We start from the raw sequence: 24,640 nt of genomic DNA, 5'->3' as shown, positions 1-24,640 counted from the left end.
TTTTGAAGGGGTCCTCTCACTTGGGTCTGTAGATGTTTTGGTTTACAATGCGGCTATCAACCCTTTCCTTTGCATCCATCTAGTTTCACTCAAATTCCCGTCAATTCCTTTGAGAGATTGATGTGACCATAATTAGCGCATATTTAGCCCCCGAATTAGCCTTGTTCCCATGCTTTTTAGTGCCTATTTGGGTCATTTCTTATCTTTAGTTCTTTGTTTTGCATATTCTTTGATATTTTGATCCCTTGGTAGGAAAGGAGTAAGAATCTTGCATTTTCATGGCAAAAATGGCTAAATTGATTGTATTCAATGACCAAGCATCAAGAAGAGACAAGACTAGAAGGCCTTTGTACATATTATAGTAGAAGAACAATGTTGAGAAAGGATCCTTGCGTCCCCAAGGAAATCCCCAAGGAATTTATGAAGAAAAGGGAAGAAAAGAAGAAGAATTGACGCTGACCAACAATCCGAACGGATTGCGGCATAATCCGTCCGTCCAGCCTCAACAATCCGAGCGTCCCTCCTTGGAATCCGCTCGGATTCCCCCTCAACAATCCGAGCGTCCCTCTCCTGAATCCGCTCGGATTGCACCGCCCAAATCCGGTCGTCCCGACTCTAATCCGCCCGGATTCCTGCACAGCACGAATTTCATTCTTCTAGCTACGAAAAGAGAAGCCCTTCTCTCAGAAAATACCGGGTCCTCCTTGCTCAACTTAAAAAGTGTAATTACTAGTTTAGCCCTTAGTTAACCCTAATGCATCCTCCCTAATTTTCACTATAAATACCCCATTAGTCTAATTAGAGGAGCATGTTCTTCTTATCAATAATTAGTGTAGTTAATATCAAACAAATCTCTCTCAAATATTGTAATCAAGTATTAATCAAGTTTTAATCCAAGTTTTAGTTCTTTAATCTCTCTCTTGTTCTTCCTTTATTTTGGGTAATTAGAAGATTATTGGGTTTATTGGGAGATTGACAACCTTCCATCAATCATCAAGTTCTTCTATTATTCTTTGCATTATTATTTTGGAATCATTAGTAGGTATAATCTCTTAATCCCTTTTTCATTATTGTTAATTACTTTCATTTATTCATCATGTTTCATATTGTTGGTATGATTGACAACCTTGCTAGCATGATCAACATGATAATGAGTGAGTAGTCTCTTAGCTAGGGTTTAATGGGTGATTAGGGGAAACCAACATGGGGAATGATTCATGCTTAAATTAATATGCTTTCATATCTTATTTGCTTGCTTGTTTTGATCTTAACTCATGCACATGTTATATTTGATGAAATGCTAAGCCTATGAATCCTTGCATTTACTATCATCTCCTATCTTTTCAATGAGACTTGTAAGACATAACCCAACTCGAGTCTCATTAGACCATGCATGTTGTTGAGTAGGGAAGATTAAGTCGACTTGTAGGTGTTGTACAATCTAATCGATTCGGCTCCGGGACCCAAACTTTGCTAGGATTGTAAGATATAACCCAACTCAATCCACCACAACAATAATTGCTTGCTTATAATTTGAGAACATGTTTGTATGATCGTATCCCATGATTCCCCTATGAACCCATGACACCCTAGTGCCTTTAATCAATTGTTCACACCCCTTACTTTAATTCATCTTGCTAGTTTATTTTCATTGATATTCTAGTTTAGTAACCTTCTACATCAACCCAATTTGTGACACCCCTAGACACTACTAGTTACAATAGAATTCTCATTTCAATGCCCGTCCCTTGGGATCCGACCTTTACTTGCCTCTTTACTAATTTTAGAGTTGTTTGTGAAGTATAAATTGTGTTTTGTATCGACCATTGACCAACGACCACATATACTTAATTGTGAACACGAAATGGCCTCGATCAGAGATCGTTTGTCGTTTCTACTGTTGGAGCTTTCCAATGTGCCCAATAGGTAATCACGCCCATATCTTTTAACGTCTTTGATCCCTGGGAGTAAGGATCATCAGTTCCGTGCTAACAAGTAACAACTGATAAAGGCCGAATCCCATCAACTACAATGAAAATTGTGTTATTTGACACAAAAGAGAAACTTAATTAATCAGTTGAGAGAGTTACCTCGTAAAATGAGTCATGTTGAACATGGAGACATCCTTTTCCACGTTAAATGTCAAGAAAATGAGCTAATACTTGTTCCAAATGTGAGATATCAGGTTCTTCCGGGCATGGTGGAGAGAGCGAGAGGGACCATAGTCTTCACAGGATGCTCAACTTCTCTCAGTGGCATGGCCGACTTCTCTGAACCATGTAGGTTACACACTTACACATCCATTATTTCTCGACACGTAATAGAGCAGTTTATAAAAACTTATTAAAGGTGTTTTTATTTGGTTGATGAAAGGTTGTACAAAATTTGCATTAAGGGGACTATCACAGTGTTTGGCGAGAGAGTTTCAACCACTCGGAGTACATATTGCTCATGTGATAATTGATGGTCTGGTTGGAGCTAACCTGAAAACCTTGTAAGGTAATTTTTTGGTCTTGGAACTACAGTTCATTAACAATAACTTGGTAATTATACTTCAGTTTTCATGGCAATCAATCCCAAGTTTTTAATCATCAGAAAACCTTGTAACCAACCTTCTTAATTTTTACACAACTCAGCTTATTTAGAAACGGAAAGCTAATTAAACAAACTTATCTAGTGCAAGGCAATTTTACAGAAGTATTTGTGTATCTATACTATGGCGTTAACGTCTTGCTCTTATTCATTGAACAAAATGTATGCTTGTCCAAAGGTTTAGGTGCGCCTTTTGGAACTGTTATTGTCGGGTCAACGATTTTTTTTATCATGGAAGCAATATTATCCCAGCGACTCTTGTTCCACATTCGTTGATAAGTTGGAGATTATGGGCAAAGAAGCATATGACCAATTGGGAACAAAAAATTGTAGCATGTTGCAGAGTAAAGGCCAATTGGGAACCAGAAAATTGCAGAGGGGGATTGCTACTAGATATCAATTGTAGAGATGTTACCTTCCAGAGCATTGACCCTCAATATGAGCTTCACTAGATTTGTGCAGTTCATCAAGGATGGTGGTATGGTGCCTCCAAACTTATTTATGTGGAGTTGCAGTTGCTCCAGTTTAGCGAGGTTCCCAATATCTCGAGGGATTATGCTAGAAAACTGTTCGTGTATAAATTAAAGATCTTAAGGTCGGTTAAGCCTAGCATTTCCTCCGGAATGGTCCCATCTATGTTGTTTGCAGGAACTGATAATTCGTTCGACGACTTCAAACTGAAAATATCATCAGGAAGTAATCCAGACAAACTATTGAAACCTACACAAAATACTTCAAGTTTCGAGCATCTCCCAAGACCAGCAGGAATGTGGCCATTAAAAGCCGTATATGATAAATCAAGAATCTTAAGCTGAGGACAACTAGTGCAAATAGATGACGGAATCTGACCGTTGAAGTCAGTGTTGTTGGCATTGAAACTCGATAGTTTTGACCCCAAAGAGAACAAGGTTGGGTTAATCTTGCCATTAAATTGATTGTTTGAAATATCTATCCTTTGGATGGTGTCGGGGAATCTCGCATTTGAAATAAAAGCTGGTGAGAGAGGACCATACAAAAAGTTGGAGCTCAAGTGAATGGTCTCAAGGCTAGTCAATGAGGTAAAAAGACCGTCTGGAAGTATCTAACAACTTAAAGAAGTGTATCTAGAAACTTAAAGAAATATATCTAGCTAACTAAAGATACGTATCTAGCAACTTAAAGGAGTATATATAGGTAACTAAAGGTATGTACCTAGCAACTTAAAGGAGTGTATTTAGCTAGCTAAAGGTATGTATCTAGAAATTTAAATCAGTGAAACAAGCTAGCTAGAGGTGTGTATCTAGCATGCTAATGGTTTGTATCTAGTGACTCAAAGGTGTGTATCTAAGAACTCATCTAATAACAATTCAAATAAATGTAATATGTTGTGGGTTATCCGACTTAATAAGGACTCATAATGCACATGTAATACGTGGTACTCATATGCGCGTTCAAATTTTGTCACCATCACATTCCTTTCAATGGCTTCCGATATATAAAAAAGCATTCATAGATACGAACCTCATTCCTAAATTCATCTAGATAAAGCTAACCAAAAAAAATTATTTCAAAACTTAATTATGTTTACTTGTTTTTTATAAACCATGGTGGCAAAAACACCCATCATATTATCATGATCACTCATTAGCTAGACTTTATCATCACATTCCAACGCATATAGCTAGACTTTATCGTACAATAAACAAAACAGTAGTACCGTAGTACACATCAGTTCGGAACTTGACTACAACGAGAACTCAACATCCAACAAAGCTTCAACTCCGTAGTAGGATTCACCAACTTGAATCATCGTCTTAAACATTTAAATGACTTCAGCAACTACTTAGAATCTGACCTTTGGTACAACAAAATACTACTATATCTAAATCGAATGCATCAATTACCAGCTACGAGAATCGACAAATCTAAGTAGTTCAAACATTGCACAAACTAAGCTCTCACTATAATTCTGTAAAACAGGCGGACAGCCCGTGACCACGATACCAACGTTGTCCCCACAACCACCCTAGGTACATACGTTAGTAACTTAGATACACATATCAATACTCCCAGATACATAAATGATTTGTGTATCTAGAGCATTGCTATGTGTATCTAGGGTCATATATTATGCATCCACTACCAAACCTGAATTACCACCACGGATTGTCGCCACCACCACCACCACAACACCACCACCACGAGTTCCTAAACTAACACCATACCCAAGCTCTATCGCCGTATAGTTGGCATACATTACGACTCCCCACTGCCGCAAAAAATGACGCACCACCACACTACCCACTGCCGTCGAAAATGACGCACCACCGCAATCCCTACTACTGCCGAAAATGACGCACCGCCGCATTCAGAAACAAAAAACTCACCATGTACATTTTTTTATTTTGGAATTATTCGTTGTTATTTGTAGATCTACATAAAGAGCGAACTCTTCATGTTCGACCTTGGGCAACGATTCTCGACGAGAGATTGAGGATTATTAATGGTGTTCGTCGAGATTTAGGCCAATAATATGCGTCAGCATCGTTATCGTCGGCGGAAGTGACCGGAGTAAGATAAGCGACTGAAGATGGAAAAAAGTGAAAGATGGCCGGATCCATTGGGTGACTGTGCGGTGCCGCGAGTGCGCAATGGACCTGGGGTGGTCGCCTGAGTTCGTCGGCAACATCGTGCGCCGGAATCGGAGTGTTGGCCGGAGTTGTACGATGGTAAGAGTGAGTTTAAGGGGAAGTTAGGATGGGGGTTGCTGGTTGTACAGCGGAGGAAGAGAGATTCATGTGTTGTTTTTCTATTTAATCTGCCCTTTCATTTGACATAATCTAATGGTTGTTATTGAGTTCGTACAGTTCGTACCATAAAATAGTTCGTACGGGATCCTGATTCTATATATATATATATACATGTGTCTGTGAAGTAGTATGTAATTTCAATGGTTTACGTTTGTATGGGTTGTGATCATGTAATCTTCGTTAGTAAAGTGGCGTGTGTATATGAATTAATATTAGCCGTGGTTAATGAGTAATGTCGATAAGATGCAATAGGTGTCGGGTTAAGGGACAGGGATGTCGTTTGATGGTGAACTTCGGGGACGAAGTTCCTTTTTAGAAGGGAAGAGTAATGTCGCAAAGGAAAAATGCCGTAATTATCACAATTTGCAGTATGTTTGTGATGTTTTATAGTATCTTATTACATTTAAAGTATGAGTTTATAATTGTTTTAATAGTTTTGTTGTGGGAATTGTATAATTGAGTGAGAGTGAATAATTGTCGAACAAAATGACATGTTGTTATACCTTATTTTCAGTAATCATTCGTTGTGTTATCATGAGAATATGATGTCATGAGCAGTAGCGAGGTTGTCAGTAGTGGTTTTGCGTTGTGCGGCTATGAATCATACATTGTTGTGAATCTGTGATAGGACCGTTGTGTTGCATGTTTTGTGTTGGTAATTGTGACCAGTGAAAGTATAGTCTCGTAGTTGCGTTGATGCATGTCTGAATAATTCGATGTAGTAGTATAAAAGATAGTCGAGTTGGTCGTGTTGGTGCATGTTATGTGTTCAGTAACTCAAGTAGTGGTTCGTTGAAGCTTGGGTGTGTGGTGTGTGTTAGACAATTGACGATGATGATGTTTGATGGACATACATAGTGGGGATAATATTTCAGAGTAGTTTTGTTGACCTGTGTCGGGTAAACGGTGGTGTCGACCTTTGTTTCTTGTTGTGTGCTGCGGGGGAGGATGAGTCGAACTTCGAGGACGAAGTTCTTTTTAAGGGGGGAAGACTGTAATACCCGTCCTTTTAGGGACCCGTTGACCGACGTTGAGCGACCTTAGAGGCGTGTTGTAGCCTTTAGGAATTCGTACAAGCGGTGTCTCGTGTTGTGATAGACCTTGGGATGAGTGGTACTCGATCTAGTCGAGGCTACTCGATCGAGTAATTGGGTTCTCGATCGAGTAAGGGCCACTCGATCGAGTAGCGTCTTTTCAGCGGGGTTTTATAATCATGTTTTGATAGAATCGCAAATCATTTCCGCCTCCTTCCTCCAAACCTAGATGTCGCCTCTTCTCTTTTCCTTCACCATAATCTCTTCTATTGGAGCCTTAGAGGATGCTTGTGCCTTGGGGATAGGTTGCTTGAGTCGGGCAGCGGTCTTAACGCCGGTATGCTTTGCGTAGGTATATCATCATCATCATCTTTGTTATTGCGTTTTCAGATTAGGGTTATAGTAATAGTGATAGGTGATTGTACTGTTTGTATAGGTGTGTTGCATGATTGATTGGTATCATGACATCGGAAGTGGAATCGCTGCGGTGCGCTAGAGGTAGGTTTGCCTACTCAGTTCTGTTGGTGGTCTAGTGTGTCTTTGGTTGTGATTTGATTGTTGTGTCAGTGGATTTGATTGCTTGTAGTGGCTGGTTGGTGTGGTGTGATTGGGTTATCATAGTTGTGGTTCAGCTGTCTGTGATTGGTTGTCTCTGGTTCTCGAGGTGCGTCCTCGGCTGAGTGGAGTCACTTGCGGGAGTGGCTTCACGCCCTAGTTTTGCCCTCCGTGGAACCCACCACAGGAGGGGATGTGCATATGAATGGGACAGGGTTATCGCTCAGTATGATGAACGGGGCTTAGATGGGAACGGCTGCGGTCCCCCACTGGCAGGGCTGGTCCAGTGGACAGTCGGTGACGATGATTGATTGTAGGAGTTGTGGCAGGTGTTTGTGCAGTTGCGTTTGTATTTCTATGTCAGTGGTTGGTGTGTCTCTTCAGTTACTGACCTTGTGTGGTTTGTCTTCTTGTTTGTCTTCTTGTTTGTTCTGTTGTGTCTGCCGTGATCCCTTATGGTGAGCAGTCAGTCTTAGCAGGTGATGTCTTGGATGATAGCTGGCTACTTGGCGGGATGAGTCATTCACGAGTCGTGACAGGAGTCTAGATCACCTAGTTGATAGTAGTCTGAGTTGTATCTTTATTACCTTAGTTTGTTTAATCACTTGTAATAAACTTTAATTGTTCTTTTATCGACATTTGATTATTACTGTCCCCGGACAACCGAGATGGTAACGTCTTTATATGCTAGAGAAGGTCTTGTTAAGGCTCCTTGGTATATGGGGGTGTTACACATGTGACATACAATATAACATTTGATGTTATAATGCATATTTAATAAATTAAATATCATTTCATATCAAATAATTACATTTATCAAATTGACTAGTAATTCATAGTTACAAGAATATAAAATGTGTCATGTTAATATAATCTACAACATATTGTAATTATAATTAACTAATCATTCTTATTATAATTGTTTCATAAACAATAATCAATTTTAGTAATATAACATTTTAATTACTAAATTGAATATTATTTAATCATATTACAATAAGATATAATATTCTCTCTTATATATCAGTTTGTTCAATTTAAGGATTTAATCAATCTGTATCGTCATATAATCGATTAACTTTACAAATGAGGGAATCGTCCTTTAGGTGTGACCTTAAGGGATCAACTGATCACCACCGTCAAACGACAGTAATGTCAAACTCTAGTTAGCCAATCATTACCGATTAATGTTGATCAGTTGACATATAAATGAATCATCCCTTTACGTATTCTTATCTTGAAATTTAATAATGTGATCGCACTATTGTTGAGTACACATACTCCAACACATAGTTCCTCTACTTTATAAAACCGAATCTTTATATGATCTCTTCCTTCTTGCATATGCCATTATTGCAAGTGTATTATCCTTATTTAGGCTAGTTTTGGGCAAGCTGTGAGCCATGCTCTTTCCTTTCCTATAAATACTTTGCTATTGTAACATTCGAAAGTAAGACCTTTAAGCATAAATTATTTTTAATTTTTAAGAACAAAAACCGTGTGTTTCAAAACAATAAAACCGTTTTGTTATTTCGAAAAAGGTCGTGTGTTTATAAACTCGTATATTCATTCGTTAGTTATCGTTATAAGATAGTAGTGCTCAATCGATTTTTTTCTCGTTCATTAGCGTGAACTTTTAGTAGAATCATTAGTGCTTTCTTATTAGCGTAAGTTAGTCACTCGAGTATTTAACGGTACTCACTTGAGTTACAACTAGGGTTAGTTGTACGAGTTGGGTTAGTAAATTTGTAATCCGTAGAAAGGTACTAAATTTATTAATCGAGAATAGTGGACATAGGTTTCGATTTGTGAAACTGAACCACTTCAAAAACCGTGCGTCTCTCTCTCTCTTGTTCGTTTGTTTATTTCGTTCTTGCTTGTTCATTAGTTAATTAGTTAAAGTTTAATCAATAAACCTTAAATAATTAATTATACTTATACAATCGAAAAAGTAGTAAAAGTTTTAATCCTCAATTCACCCCCCCCCCTCTTGAGTATTTTGGATCGATAGACTCTTCAATACATCTTAGCGTAATGAATTAATCCTGCAGCAGAAGCAAGTGGCTTAAATTTCTACATGTTAAACACCTTTGAACTTGTCTAGACTCTTATCAACATAAGAATATTCATTTAACGCTAATATCCTCTTAGAACTATCTTTATAGGTCTGGATACCTTAGAGATGAATTATTCTTCTCCTAAGTCTTCCATCATTTATAATGATCAATATGTCCTTTACATATAAGACTAGTAATACCACCCTACTCCCACTAAACTTCATGTATAAACAAAACTACTCGACAAATCGAGAAAAGTTTATTACATGACTAAAACATACCATTCAACTCCTTGACTTTTGCTTAAGATTTCTTCTTAAGTTCGTATCCTACCTTAGGATAGTTGCGATTTACAAAACTCATTCAAGATGATTTTAAAATCCAACAGTCAAATAATATTATTAAATCAGAATTTAACAAAGCGTTGCAATCGGTGTAAAACTCTTACCACCAATCAACCAAGTTATGGAAACATCTTAATGTTTATGTTCAGTTCGAACTTTTGCGGAGTTGGAACTAGATAAAGCATCTTTATAAGTTACAAGTTTGTTACTCTCAAAAATAACATGAGTCCTGTCCACTTAGGTTTCGAATCAATAATTACTAATTTTAACCAAGAAGGAACATCTTCCTACGTCTTACTCTCAGTTTGTGGCTCTTGAACATTTTCTCCCACTCTGTCTTTAATAAATAATCCTTTTTTCTTTAATAGACAGCATCACGAGCCACAAACCCTTTGTTCTCGTGATCATGTAGGAAGAGAGAGCACATGTTTACTATCGAAATAAGCTACAATCTAGGTACCATGCCTAACCATATCTCATATGAAAAGTAGATGATTGCTTTAACCATGTTTTATATTAGTGGAAATTTTAAATGCCAGCAAAATTTTATAACAGAAACTACCTCCAACTACAATGTAAAGATTCAATCATATCGTAATGAAAGTGAACTTGCGATACCATATCACACTGTTTTTGGTGCAGGTAAAAGTCATCACTTTATTGTTCTCCATTTTAACAAAGTACTAATACTTTGGTTTATAATCTGTAGGTTTCGATACTTTTTAAACATTCATTGAACTTATTCAAAGAATTTATCTTCTTATCTCATTAAGTGGATATCAAGTATCTACCTAATTCGTTGGTAAAAGAGATGAAGAAGTAATAATCTTCTCTGATTGAAATTGTATTCGACCATACACTTTAGAGTGTAACTAGGGCGAATATATTGCTCTATTCATAATCCTTTTCCAGAAAAAGTCATGAATTAACTTGCTTTGAATACAAGATTCGCATACACCAGAAGATTCCCAATCAAATGGTTTGTGAGTCTAGTCAAAACTAGTTTCTAAATGCGATTTTCAATCAAGAATTGAGAAATGATTGAGGTCACCAACTTGAGTCTGGTATATATGACATTTATTTTTAGTTTGAATATAATTACCTTGATTTGTATGGTATCACCATAAACTCAACCGTGGTATGTAAGGGCACAACGCTTGTTTTAATTGCATAATAGAGAAACCCCTTGCGTTTTATTCAAAAACTTGAATTATATTCTTATTTAGAGTTAGTGTACATCATAACAATTATTGAGGTACATTTCTAAATACAAAACTAAAATGAGTACATTACAACATTCATATGTTCATGGATGAAATGACAACTACCCTAGTTCTATTCTTGCAAATTTCTGAACTTATTCTTGCTAGTCGTCACACGATAGGATTATGAAAGAGTGATAAGATTATGATCATTAAGATTGTAGTTGGGGATGAGGTGGTGACTGTTATAAGTGCTTACGCACCTCAAGTAGGTTTGGATGCTTCTTTTCGACGAGCCTTCTGGGAAGATTTGGAAGAGGTTGTAAAACGAGTCCCTATTGGAGAGAAATTGATCATTGGTGGTGACCTCAATGGGCATGTGGGTACTAGTCGAGTTGGCTTCGAGAACATTCATGGGGGTTTTAGGTTCGGGGAGAGAAATGAAGCAGGAAGTGACATATTAGATTTTGCTTTGGCATATGACTTGGGTGTCATGAACACTTGGTTCGAGAAAAGACATTCTCATCTGGTGACTTATAGAAGTGGAGGAAATGCTAGTCAAATTGACATCCTTTTGGTAAGGAATGTGTGGAGGAAAGAGTACAGCGATTGCAAGGTCATACCCGGAGAATGTGCCGCAACACAACATAGACTACTGGTGCTTGATTTTCGGGATAAGAGAGACTTGAGGAAGAGAAAGATAATCGGCGAGGCACGTATTAAGTGGTGGAAGCTACAAGGGGGAAACCAACAAGCGTTTTTGGATAAGGTTGGAAGTAGCGATATTTGGTCGGATTGTGAGGAGAAAGATATTGATGCAACGTGGGATAAATTGGAGCATGTTGTAAAGGATTTGGCGAGGGAAGTGTTAGGGGAATCTAAAGGGAATAGACCATCAAGTAAGGACACATCTTGGTGGAACAATGAGGTGAGACAAGCGATAAAGACTAAACGTTAATGCTATAAGGTTTTTGGGAAATGCATGAGTGATGAGAACTTTGAAAAGTACAAGGAGGCTAGAAGAGCCGCTAAAAAGGCCGTACGGGATGCGAGGGCAAAAGTTTACCAAGGAGTGTATGCCAGGTTGGACACGAGAGAAGGAGAGAAGGATATCTATAAACTGGCTCGCATAAGAGACCGAAAGACGAGAGATATTGGGAGAGTTAGGTGTGTGAAAGATATGGACGACAAGGTTCTGGTTCAGGATAATGAAATAAAGGCTCGATGTTGTTCTTACTTTGGTACTTTATTCAATGGACATCAGGAACAAGGTTTTGGGGATGTAGAGGTAACACCAAGCATGGTTAATAAGAAATTTGTGTGTAGAATACAAAAGAGTGAAATTAGAAAGGCGTTAAGGAAGATGGGGTCAAAGAAAGCAGAGGGACCGGATGGTATACCCATAGAAGTTTGGAGGTGCTTCGGGGAGAAAGGGATCAAATGGGTAACCATGCTCTTCAACAAGATTTCGAGGAGCAAAAAGATGCCATCAGCTTGGAGGAGAAGCACTCTTGTCCCTTTGTACAAGAACAAAGGTGATGTTCAAGAGTGTTCCAATTATCGGGGAATTAAACTTATTAGTCATACGATGAAGTTATGGGAGCGGATAATCGAGCAAAGGCTTAGGAGATGTGTAGACATCTCGGATAACCAATTTGGATTTATGCCCGGGAGATCGACTATGGATGCGATTTTTATCATGAGACAGTTGATGGAACACTATCAGGACAAGAAGAAGGACTTGCATATGGTTTTTATTGACATGGAAAAGGCATATGATAGGGTGCCAAGGGAAGTACTTTGGTGGGCTTTCGCGAGAAAGGGTGTGTCTCGAAAATATATTGACCTCATAAAGGACATGTATGAGGGGGCTACTGCAAGTGTTCGCACTAATGTTGGGAGAACGGAAGAATTTCCCATTACTATCGGGGTGCATCAAGGTTCCGCACTTAGTCCTTTTATCTTTGCTATAGTTATGGATGAGTTGACAAGGGATATTCAGGACGACATCCATTGGTGTATGATGTTTGCTGATGATATTGTGTTGATTGATGAGACGAAAGAGGGGGTGGAGAGAAAGTTGGAATTGTGGAGGCAGACTTTAGAGACTCGTGGGTTTAGTGATGTGACCATAATTTGAGCATATTTAGTCCCCAAATTAGCCTTGTTCCCATGCTTTTTAGTGCATATTTGGGTCATTTATTATCTTTAGTCCTTTGTTTTGCATATTCTTTGAGGTTTTGATCCCTTGGTAGGAAAGGAGTGCGAACCTTGCATTTTCATGGCAAAATGGAGCTAAATTGATTGAATTCAATGACCAAGCATCAAAGAGAAGACAAGACTAGAAGGCCTTTGTACATACTATAGTAGATGGGCAATGATGAGAAAAGATCCTTGCATCCCCGAGGAAATCCTCAAGGATTTTATGAAGAGGAAGGAAGAAAAGAAGAAAGGAAGAAGCTGATCTACAACCCGAGCGGATTGCCCACAATCCGCCCGTCCAAGACAAGCAATCCGAGCGTCTTCCCCAGAAGACCGCTAGTCCAAAACCACCACAATCCGCCCGTCCACCACCACAATCCGCTCGTCCAACAAGAAGACAATCTGCTCGTCCCATGCTCTGGACGCTCGGATTGTGTGATAGCTAATCCGTTTTCTACTTGTTCAATGAAGGATGCGCATACCTCCAGAAAGACTAGCAAAAAGGAGACTCGAAAATTTTTCTGAGAGGAGCGATTCCTCAAGGACTTAATCATCATTTAAGCCCTTAGTAAACCCTAATTTGTGTACTTAATCCCCACTATAAATACCCCATTAGTCTAATTAGATTATCATGTTCTTCTTAGCAATCTCTAGTGTAGTTTATATCAATCTAATCTCTCTTTAATCTTATAATCAACATTTAATCAAGTTTTAATACAAATCTCATTTCCTTAATCTCTCTTTTGTTCATCTTTGGCTAATTGAAGATTATTTGGGTTATTATTGGGAGATTGACAACCTTCCAATCAATCATCAAGTACTTCTATTATTGTTTTCTTTATTATTGGAATCATTAGTAGGTATAATTCTCATCCCTTTTTAATTATTGTTAAGTATCTTCATTTATTCATCATGTTTTACTTTGTTGGTATGATTGACAACCTTGCTAGCATGTTCAACATGATAATGAGTGAGTAGTTTCCTTAGCTAGGGTTAATGGGTAATTAGGGGAAACCAACATGGGGGATGATTCATGCTTAAATTAATATGCTTTCATAGTTTATTTGCTAGCTTGTTGTGATCTCAACTTATGCACATGTTATGTTTGATGAAATGCGAGCCTATGAATCCTTGCATTTTTTACCCATCACCTATCTATTAAATGAGACTTGTAAGACATAAACCAACTCGAGTCTCATTAGACCATGCATATAGTTGAGTAGGAAAGATTAAGTCGACTTGTAGGTGTTGTACAATCTAATTGATTCGGCTCCGGGACCCAAACTTTCTTAGGATTGTAAGATATAAACCAACTCGATCCATCACAACAATAATTGCTTGCTTATGATTTGAGAACATGTTTGTATGATCAATTCCCATGAATCCCCTATGACCCCATGACACCCTAGTGCCTTTTATCAATTGTTTACATCCCTTTTTAATCATCTTGCTTGTTTACTTTCATTGCTATTTAGTTTAGTGATCTTCTATTCCAACCCCAAATTGTGACACCCCTAGTTGCAGTTGAAAATCTCATCTCAATTCCCGTCCCTTGGGATCTGACCTTTACTTGCCTCTTTATTAATTGTAGAGTTGTTTGTGGAGTTATAAATAGTGTTTTGGTCTAGGTACTCCTAACAACAAGTACCGAAAACTAAACCTCTCAAGAGAGTCCGACCAAAAATGGCGCCGTTGTCGGGGACGGTGTTAACTTGATTTAGATTTTCTTAGATTGTTATTAGTTGTGTCTTTCTTTGCCTTGGGGAAGTAAAACTCCTCAAGGTTTGTTCTAATTATTTTCAAGTTGTTTGATATTTTGCATGTCTAGAAGATCACAAGGTAACTTGTTACCCTTTGATCACGAAATTGAAAGGACTTTGACAAACAATAGAAGACTTGCTAGAGGAACTTTGAGAGTTATTGGTGAGGTTGTAGATATTCAACCAAACACTATTGAGTTCGTCAACCCTTTTGCAAGAGAAGGAGAGGAGAACCTGATGTGACCATAATTAGCGCTTATTTAGCCCCCGAATTAGCCTTGTTCCCATGCTTTTTAGTGCATATTTGGGTCATTTCTTATCTTTAGTTCTTTGTTTTGCATATTCTTTGAGATTTTGATCCCTTGGTAGGAAAGGAGTAAGAATCTTGCATTTTCATGGCAAAACGAGACTAAATTGATCGAATTCAATGACCAAGCATCAAGGAGAGACAAGATTAGAAGGCCTTTGTACATATTATAGTAGAAGAGCAATGTTGAGAAAGGATCCTTGAGTCCCCAAGGAAATCCCCAAGGAATTTATGAAGAAAAGGGAAGAAAAGAAGAAGATATGTTGCTGAGTGACAATCCGAGCGGATTGTCACCAATCCGTCCGTCCCCAGTGCCGCACAATCCGAGCGGCTTTGCTCTAATCCGCTCGGATTCCACCTCCACAATCCGCCCGTATTCCCTTGAATCCGCTCGGATTCCAACGCCAGAATCCGCCCGTCCGGACCTTATTCCGCCCGGATTCGACTCCAGCACGAATTGTCTTCTCCAAGCTACGAAGAAAGAAGCCCTTCTCTCGAAAAATACCGGCTCCTCCTTGCTCAATCTAAAAAGTGTAATTACTAGTTTAGCCCTTAGTTAACCCTAATGCATCCTCCCTAATTTCCACTATAAATACCCCATTAGTCTAATTAGAGGAGCATGTTCTTCTTATCAATAATTAGGTAGTTAATATCAATCAAATCTCTCTTTAATATTGTAATCAAGTATTAATCAAGTTTTAATCCAAGTTTTAGTTCTTTAATCTCTCTTTTGTTCATCCTTTATTTTGGGTAATTGAAGATTATTTGGGTTATTGTTGGGAGATTGACAACCTCTCAATCAAGCATTCAAGTACTTCTTTTATCTTTGCTTTATTATTGGAATCATTAGTAAGTATAATCTCTTAATCCCTTTTTAATTATTGTTAATTACTTTCTTTTATTCATCATGTTTCATATTGTTGGTATGATTGACAACCTTGCCAGCATGATCAACATGATAATGAGTGAGTAGTCTCTTAGCTAGGGTTAAATGGGTGACTAGGGGAAACCAACATGGGGAATGATTCATGCTTAAATTAATATGCTTTCATGTTTTATTTGCTTGCTTGTTTTCATCTCAACTCATGCACATGTTATATTTGATGAAATGCTAAGCCTATGAATCCTTGCATTTACTATCATCTTCTATCTTTTCAATGAGACTTGTAAGACATAACCCAACTCGAGTCTCATTAGACCATGCATGTTGTTGAGTAGGGAAGATTAAGTCGACTTGTAGGTGTTGTACAATCTAATCGATTCGGCTCCGAGACCCAAACTTTCCTAGGATTGTAAGATATAACCCAACTCAATCCATCACAACAATAATTGCTTGCTTATAATTTGAGAACATGTTTGTATGATCAATTCCCATGATTCCCCTATGATCCCATGACACCCTAGTGCCTTTAATCAATTGTTTACACCCCTTTAATTCATCTTGCTTGTTTATTTTCATTGCTATTTTAGTTTAGTGATGATGTGACCATAATTGGCGCATATTTAGCCCCCGAATTAGCCTTGTTTCCATGCTTTTTAGTGCTTATTTGGGTCATTTCTTATCTTTAGTTCTTTGTTTTGCATATTCTTTGAGATTTTGATCCCTTGGTAGGAAAGGAGTAAGAATCTTGCATTTTCATGGCAAAACAAGACTAAATTGATCGAATCCAATGACCAAGCATCAAGGAGAGACAAGATTAGAAGGCCTTTGTACATATCATAGTAGAAGAGCAATGTTGAGGAAAGATCCTTGAGTCCCCAAGGAAATCCCCAAGGAATTTATGAAGAAAAGGGAAGAAAAAGAAGAAGTTACTATGCTGACTGACAATCCGAGCGGATTGCCAGCAATCCGTCCGTCCTGCACAATCCGAGCGTCCCTTGCCAGAATCCGCTTGGATTCCCCCTCAACAATCCGTCCGGATTCCCCAGAATCCGCTCGGATTCCATCGCCCAAATCCGGCCGTCCCGACCTTATTCCGCCCGGATTTCTTCACAAAGACGGATTGCCTTCTTCAAGCTACGAAAAGAGAAGCCCTTCTCTCGAGAAATACCGGGTCCTCCTTGCTCAACTTAAAAAGTGTAATTACTAGTTTAGCCCTTAGTTAACCCTAATGCATCCTCCCTAATTTTCACTATAAATACCCCATTAGGCTAATTAGAGGGGCATGTTCTTCTTTCAATAATTAGTGTAGTTAATATCAATCAAAACTCTCTTCAATATTGTAATCAAGTATTAATCAAGTTTTAATCCAAGTTTTAGTTCTTTAATCTCTCTTTTGTTCATCCTTTATTTTGGGTAATTGAAGATTATTTGGGTTATTATTGGGAGATTGACAACCTCTCAATCTAGCATTCAAGTACTTCTATTATTCTTGCTTTATTATTGGAATCATTAGTAGGTATAATCTCTTAATCCCTTTTTAATTATTGTTAATTACTTTCATTTATTCATCATGTTTCATATTGTTAGTATGATTGACAACCTTGCTAGCATGATCAACATGATAATGAGTGAGTAGTCTCTTAGCTAGGGTTAATGGGTGATTAGGGGAAACCAACATGGGGAATGATTCATGCTTAAATTAATATGCTTTCATGCTTTATTTGCTTGCTTGTTTTGATCTCAACTCATGCACATGTTATACTTGATGAAATGCTAAGCCTATGAATCCTTGCATTTACTATCATCTCCTATCTTTTCAATGAGACTTGTAAGACATAACCCAACTCGAGTCTCATTAGACCATGCATGTTGTTGAGTAGGGAAGATTAAGTCGACTTGTAGGTGTTGTACAATCTAATCGATTCGGCTCCGGGACCCAAACTTTCCTAGGATTGTAAGATATAACCCAACTCAATCCATCACAACAATAATTGCTTGCTTATAATTTGAGAACATGTTTGTATGATCATATCCCATGATTCCCCTATGATCCCATGACACCCTAGTGCCTTTAATTAATTGTTTACACCCCTTTTATTCATCTTGCTTGTTTATTTTCATTGTTATTCTAGTTTAGTAACCTTCTACATCAACCCAATTTGTGACACCCCTTAGACACCGCTAGTTACAATAGAAATCTCATTTCAACTCCCGTCCCTTGGGATCCGACCTTTACTTGCCTCTTTACTAATTGTAGAGTTGCTTGTTAAGCTATAAATTGTGTTTTGATTCGACCGTGACCAACGACCACATCTGTTTATTTGTGAATACGAAACGGACCGATCAAAAATGGCGCCGTTGCCGGGACGGTGTTTGTTTGATTTAGATTTATTTTTATTGTTATTAGTTGTGTCTCTCTTCGCCTTGAGGAAGTAACACTCCTCAAGGTTTGTTCTAATCATTTTTCGAGTTGTTTGATATTTTGCGAGATGGATTTCATAGACTGTTTTGTAGAGGACCACTTGAGTATCCCTTACTTCAAGGATCCCATGGAAGCACTAGAAGCCTTAGAAGCAAGTGAGGCTAAGAGCATGTATTGGGAGTTGGAGGTGGATCTCTTTGAGGCCGCTCTAGCTAACAAGGAACTTACTCATGCACAATCCGAGTTGATGCATAATATTCTAGTAGAAGCATGTCAACCCATAGAGGATGAGCAATCCATCCTAGAGGATATTTTGCAAACTCAAGAGCAAGAGGAACTCATCATGGGATTTGAATATGATGAGGTTGATGAAAGTGAAGTTGAGTATGCTATGAGAATGGAATGTCTAATGGAGATGGAGCAAATTCTCAATGAAACTCCAAAGGAAGAAAGTAAGGTACAAACTCCTACTTTGAAACCCCTTCCCCCAAATTTGAAATATGCTTACCTTGATGAATCAAAGACCAAGCCCGTGATTGTTAATGATAGACTTGATGATGACCAATTGGGAAAATTGCTTGATGTGTTGAAACAACATGAGAGGGCTATAGGTTATAGTCTAGATGACCTTAAGGGGATAAGTCCCGACTTTTGCATGCATAGAATCCATCTAGAGGACGACCATAGACCTACCATTCAACCCCAAAGAAGATTGAACCCCCACATGCAAGAAGTTGTCAAAGGAGAAGTCATGAAATTACTTGATGCGGGAATCATATATCCCATATCGGATTCTTTCTGGGTTAGCCTCGTTCAAGTGGTACCTAAGAAAGGAGGTACCACGGTAGTGACAAATGAAAAGAATGAATTAATACCCACAAGAATGATCACCGGTTGGCGTATGTGCATTGACTACCGAAAATTGAACTCCGCAACAAGAAAAGATCACTTCCCCTTACCATTCATTGACCAAATGCTTGAGAGGTTAGCCTCTAACAAATTCTTTTGTTACCTTGACGGGTATTCGGGATTCTTCCAAATCCCTATACACCCGGATGACCAACATAAGACCACCTTCACATGCCCTTATGGCACTTTTGCATATAGGAGGATGCCTTTTGGATTATGTAATGCCCCCGCCACTTTCCAAAGATGCATTATAAGTGTCTTCTCCGATTACTTAGAGAGCATAATGGAAGTTTTTATGGATGATTTTAGTGTTTATGGAAAGGACTTTGACTCATGCTTGCATAATCTTTCTCTTGTATTGCAAAAATGTGAAGATGTTAGTCTTGTTTTAAATTGGGAAAAGTGTCATTTCATGGTCAATGAAGGAATTGTTTTGGGTCACTTGATTTCGGAAAAGGGCATCGAGGTCGATAAAGCTAAAGTTGAGGTGATAGAGAAACTCCCACCTCCCGTGAATGTTAGAGGAGTGAGAAGTTTTCTCGGTCACGCGGGTTTTTATCGTCGTTTCATAAAAGATTTTTCGAAAATAGCAAAACCCCTCACTCAACTTTTGCTTAAAGATGCCCAATTCCAATTTACTGACGAGTGTGTTGAAGCTTTCAATAGAATCAAAGAAGCATTAATCTCGGCACCAATCATTCAACCCCCGAATTGGGAGTTACCCTTCGAGATTATGTGTGATGCTAGCAACTACGCCGTTGGAGCGGTTTTTGGCCAACGGGTGGGGAGAGCTCTTCATGCCATCTATTACATAAGCAAAACCCTCGACCCTTCTCAAGTGAATTATGATACAACCGAAAAGGAGCTTCTTGCCATTGTATATGCTTTGGATAAATTCCGTTCCTACTTGCTTGGATCCAAGGTGATTGTTCGGATCACCGTGCTCTTCGACATCTCTTGATAAAGAAGGAGGCAAAACCAAGATTGTTGAGATGGATTTTGCTTCTTCAAGACTTTGACTTGGAAATAAGAGACAAGAAAGGAGCCGAGAATGTAGTGGCGGATCACTTGTCAAGAATCCGGTTTCATGATGAAAATGGAGAAACCCCGATCAATGACTCATTTCCCGACGATATTTTGATGGCTATTCAAACACAACTTGAAAGGCACATCACCCCATGGTTTGCCGATTATGCCAATTATATTGTTGGAAAAGTGCTCCCTCCAAACTTGAACCACAACCAAAGGAAGAGATTCCTATTCGTAGTGAAGAGGTACTTTTGGGATGACCCAAACCTCTACAAGGAGTGTAGTGATGGGCTCTACCGGAGATGCATCCCTCAATGGGAAATCCAAGGAATCTTGGAAGGATGTCATTCATCACCCTACGGTGGGCACCATGGAGCAAGGAGAACCGTTGCAAAAATTCTCCAATCGGGCTTCTATTGGCCTACAATGTTTCAAGATACAAGAGAATTCATCATTCATTGCGATGCTTGTCAAAGAACGGGGAATATATCTTGGAGGAACGAAATGCCACAAAGAGGCATCCTAGAGGTAGAAATCTTCGATGTTTGGGGAATTGACTACCAAGGGCCCTTTGTGACATCCAATGGGAATAAGTACATCCTTGTGGCCGTCGATTATGTCTCAAAGTGGGTGGAGGCAATTGCCACCCCAAATGATGATGCGAAAACGGTCACCAAGCTTTTCAAGAAGATAATTTTCCCAAGATTTGGAGTTCCTAGAGCAATCATTAGTGATGGAGGAACACATTTCCATGAGAAAAAGCTTGCATCCCTTTTGACCAAATATGGTGTTCAACATCGAACCGGCTTGGGATATCATCCTCAAACAAGCGGTCAAGTGGAAATTTCAAATAGAGAGATCAAACAAATCCTTGAAAAAGTTGTGAACAAGACTCGGAAAGATTGGAGCACAAACCTTGATGATGCTCTTTGGGCTTATAGGACGGCCTACAAGACTCCCATAGGAGCCTCACCCTACAAGCTTGTATATGGAAAAGCATGTCATTTGCCAATTGAATTGGAGTACAAAGCTTATTGGGCAATCCGAGCACTCAATCTTGATCTCAAATTGAGCGGTCAAAGGAGGATGATTCAAATCCAAGAGTTGGAAGAATTCTGACTACAATCCTATGAGAATGCAAAGATTTACAAAGAAAGAACAAAATTACTTCATGACAAAAGAATTCGACAAAAGGCCTTGCACAAGGGAGACAAAGTCCTTCTATTCAATTCCCGCTACCGACTCTTTCCGGGAAAGTTGAACTCTAGATGGATGGGTCCCTATGTGATAGCCGAAGTTGGGAAATATGTAGATTTCGAACTCAAGGCGGAAGATGGAAGCAAATTCAAGGTAAATGGTCAAAGGTTGAAGCCCTACTATGAAGGAGCGTTTGTTGGAGAGGTTGAGGCTACCTACCTCGGGCCTCCTTCCCCTTGAAAGGACCGTCTAAGGGAGAGTTTGGTGGAGTCCTCCCTAAACCACCACTTGTAAATATACTAACCCTCTAACTTGTATTTATTTATTGCATTCGTTTTAATAAGTAGCATAGACTCTTTTCATGAGCGTAAGTGAGGGAGGGTCACTAATGAGTTTTTAAATGAAGGAAGGGACAAATGCCCAAGTGTGGGGATGCATCTAAAAAAGGAGAAGAAGTCAAAACTCGCAGCCATAATCCGTGCGGATTCCAGAGAATCCGGCCGTCTTGTCAGAATCCGGGCGTATAGGGTAGAAACCGTACGTCCAGCTACGCTGAGAAATTGAAGATTTCTGGACTGAGGTCGAATCCGAGCGTCCTGTGAAGAATCCGTACGTCTTGAAGAATCCGGCCGGATCTGAAGAAAGACGCCCGTCTTTTCACCTATGCATTTCAAGGAAAAATCTCTGTACTGGAATCCGCCCGTCTTCTCAAAAAGACGCCCGTCTCACCATGAAAGAATCCGAGCGTCTTATGCTCAGGACGCCCGTCTTATGGCGTCAAAATTTTGGGATTTTCCTCTGTGGCAAAATCCGGGCGGATTGTGAAGAATCCGCCCGTCCCGTGAAGCAAGAATCCGAGCGTCTTCACCTTGAATCCGCTCGTCTTCTCCCAGCGTTTTGACCCGACTTCTTCCTAATTAAAATACCCCCCCCCCCACCACACATACTTTGACACATCACTATTCCTTCCACTCACCCTATAAAACCCACCTCCTTATGACTACCATACATATCCTAATCACTCTCTTTACCCTCAAAATTAAAAATCCCCAATTTTCTAGGGTTTCCAATTCTCAATCAACAAGGAACATCCTTAAGCAATCTTCAAATCAAAAGAACCCAACAAAAGAAGCAAGAATGGCACCAAGGAGATCCTCCTTTAGAAGTGCAAGAAGACCAAGGATGGTGGGAAGTTCCTCTACCTCACATCTCAACACCATTAGAAGGGAACATGTAGAGATTGTAGATCTCACAAGGCTCGATGATTTCTCGAATGTGGAATTCCTTGATGATGTGCAGCGATTAGTCTTCCACCAACTCTTAAGTAAGAATATTCTTCCCACTAAATTTCTTTGTCATGATACCTGAAGAAAGCTTGTAATTTTTCACCAAGTGGAAGCACTCTTTGAGGTTTTTGGTCTTTCAACTCTCTTTCGCATGTATGAACCAACCTATCGGTCCCTTGTGCTAGAATTCTTAAGCTTTTTGAAGATTACAACCGTAAACAAAGTGATATGCATAGAGTTTAGGTTGGAAAACGTCTCTAGGATGATGACCCTTGTCGAGTTTGCCAATGTGTTCGGACTTGATGTTTCGCCTACCCGAACATCAAAGCCCAAAAAGTATAATGTTGCACCATTGTGGAGGGCCATGACGGGTCGGGATTCCATTCTTACTAAAGAGTGTCTTGCTTTTCACATCCAAAACCCGATCTTGAGGCTTACATATCGATTTCTTTCGGGTACTCTTTTCGCCCGCCGAGATCCGGCCATTGTCAACCAATTGGACCTTGTATTTATGGAATCATACCTCAACATTCAAGGGAAAGATAGGTATCACTTCAATGCACCTCTAGTTTTGCTAGAGAAGTGGGCAAGGTTTAGAAATGGGGATGATGATGGAATGAAGCACATAGTGAATGGTGGACTCATAACTAGACTTGCAAAGCACTTTAACCCAAGGTTCAATGAGAACAATGAGTACACTCCACTTACGGGGGGAACAAGAATTAATGAAGATCTACTTGTCGTCCAACACCATTGGATAACCCTTGAGGGGGTTGATAAGAGGATAAAGTGGTTGACAAAAGGGAGCGATCCACTCTATCTCCCAATAACCGATCTACCACGGATCTCCCCAAGAAGAGGAAGCTTGTCCCCAATGCCCTCCTACCTCATCCCAAGTCAAACAAGGCAAACTCCACCTCCACAAAATCCACCACCACAACAACAAGAACAACAAACTCAAAATGAGAAGATAAAAGTGCCTCCTTACCCCTTTCCCTACCAACCATATAACCATCCAAATCCCTTCATCCTCCCCGTGACGACTTTGTCACGGAATTTTGCAAAGATTTACACTACCGTCAATATGAGACCTCCGTGGACACTTATTATGCTCTTTACCCCTAATACTATGAGATGGCTAAAAAAGGACGGATTAGTGAGGAAGGAGCTTTCCCCTCATGGGCTCAAATGGAATTGCTCTTTCCCAACTCGGAGAAGGCTAATGAAGGGGCGAACGGTCGCAAAGGGGAGGAGAGTGGCGATTCTTGTGGAGGTGATACGGTGAAGCTTGAGAGTGAAGATGAATTCATGGATCCAAGTTTAAGTGATGCTTCAAAGGATATTTGGGATAGCGATATAGAAGGAGATGATGCGGATGCCTAGGAGACTACTTCATCACTAGGTGGAGCAAGCATGAGCGGCCACCTAAGTTCAAGTGAAGTTCTCTCATCTCTTCTCTTTATCTTTATTTTTCATGAAAAGAGGTTTGTGTCTTGTCTCTTTGTATTTTATTTCATTTTGATCATTGTTGGTTTAGTCCTAGCAACATCAAAGGACTCACACCTCGGTACCATTGAGGTGTTCTTATTTTATTGTTCCCATTTGTAAAATCCAAAATGACAAACTAGTTTCATGCATAAGCATAGTGTATGCATGAACTATACCCATCCTTGGACATTAGCAATAGTGTCTCACTCGGTTTGGGGAAGTTAATGCATACGCAACGGGAGGTAATCTAAATTATCCTCTCCGTCATAACAAAAACCATGCATCATGTAGTGTAACTTAGTGTAGAATTGCATTTAGTGTAGAAATCATGCATCATCTTTGCATAATTTCCATCATTTTGGCCATTGAGGACAATGCCCATATTAGTGTGGGGATGGGAATTCTAACATTTAACTATTATTTCAAAAATCATAAAAATTGAAAAAAAAATTGAAAACCCAAAAACAAGTTCATTTCCTTTGTATATATTGTTTTGTATATATTGTGTTTGTTTTATCCTTGTTCACATTGATTGACTACGCCACATCCGAGACATGAGGATATTGAAGACCGCATGGTATGAT

Source organism: Silene latifolia, chromosome 9, assembly GCF_048544455.1.
Source record: "Silene latifolia isolate original U9 population chromosome 9, ASM4854445v1, whole genome shotgun sequence".
Classification (NCBI taxonomy): Eukaryota; Viridiplantae; Streptophyta; class Magnoliopsida; order Caryophyllales; family Caryophyllaceae; genus Silene; species Silene latifolia.
This window is presented reverse-complemented; position numbering follows the sequence as displayed.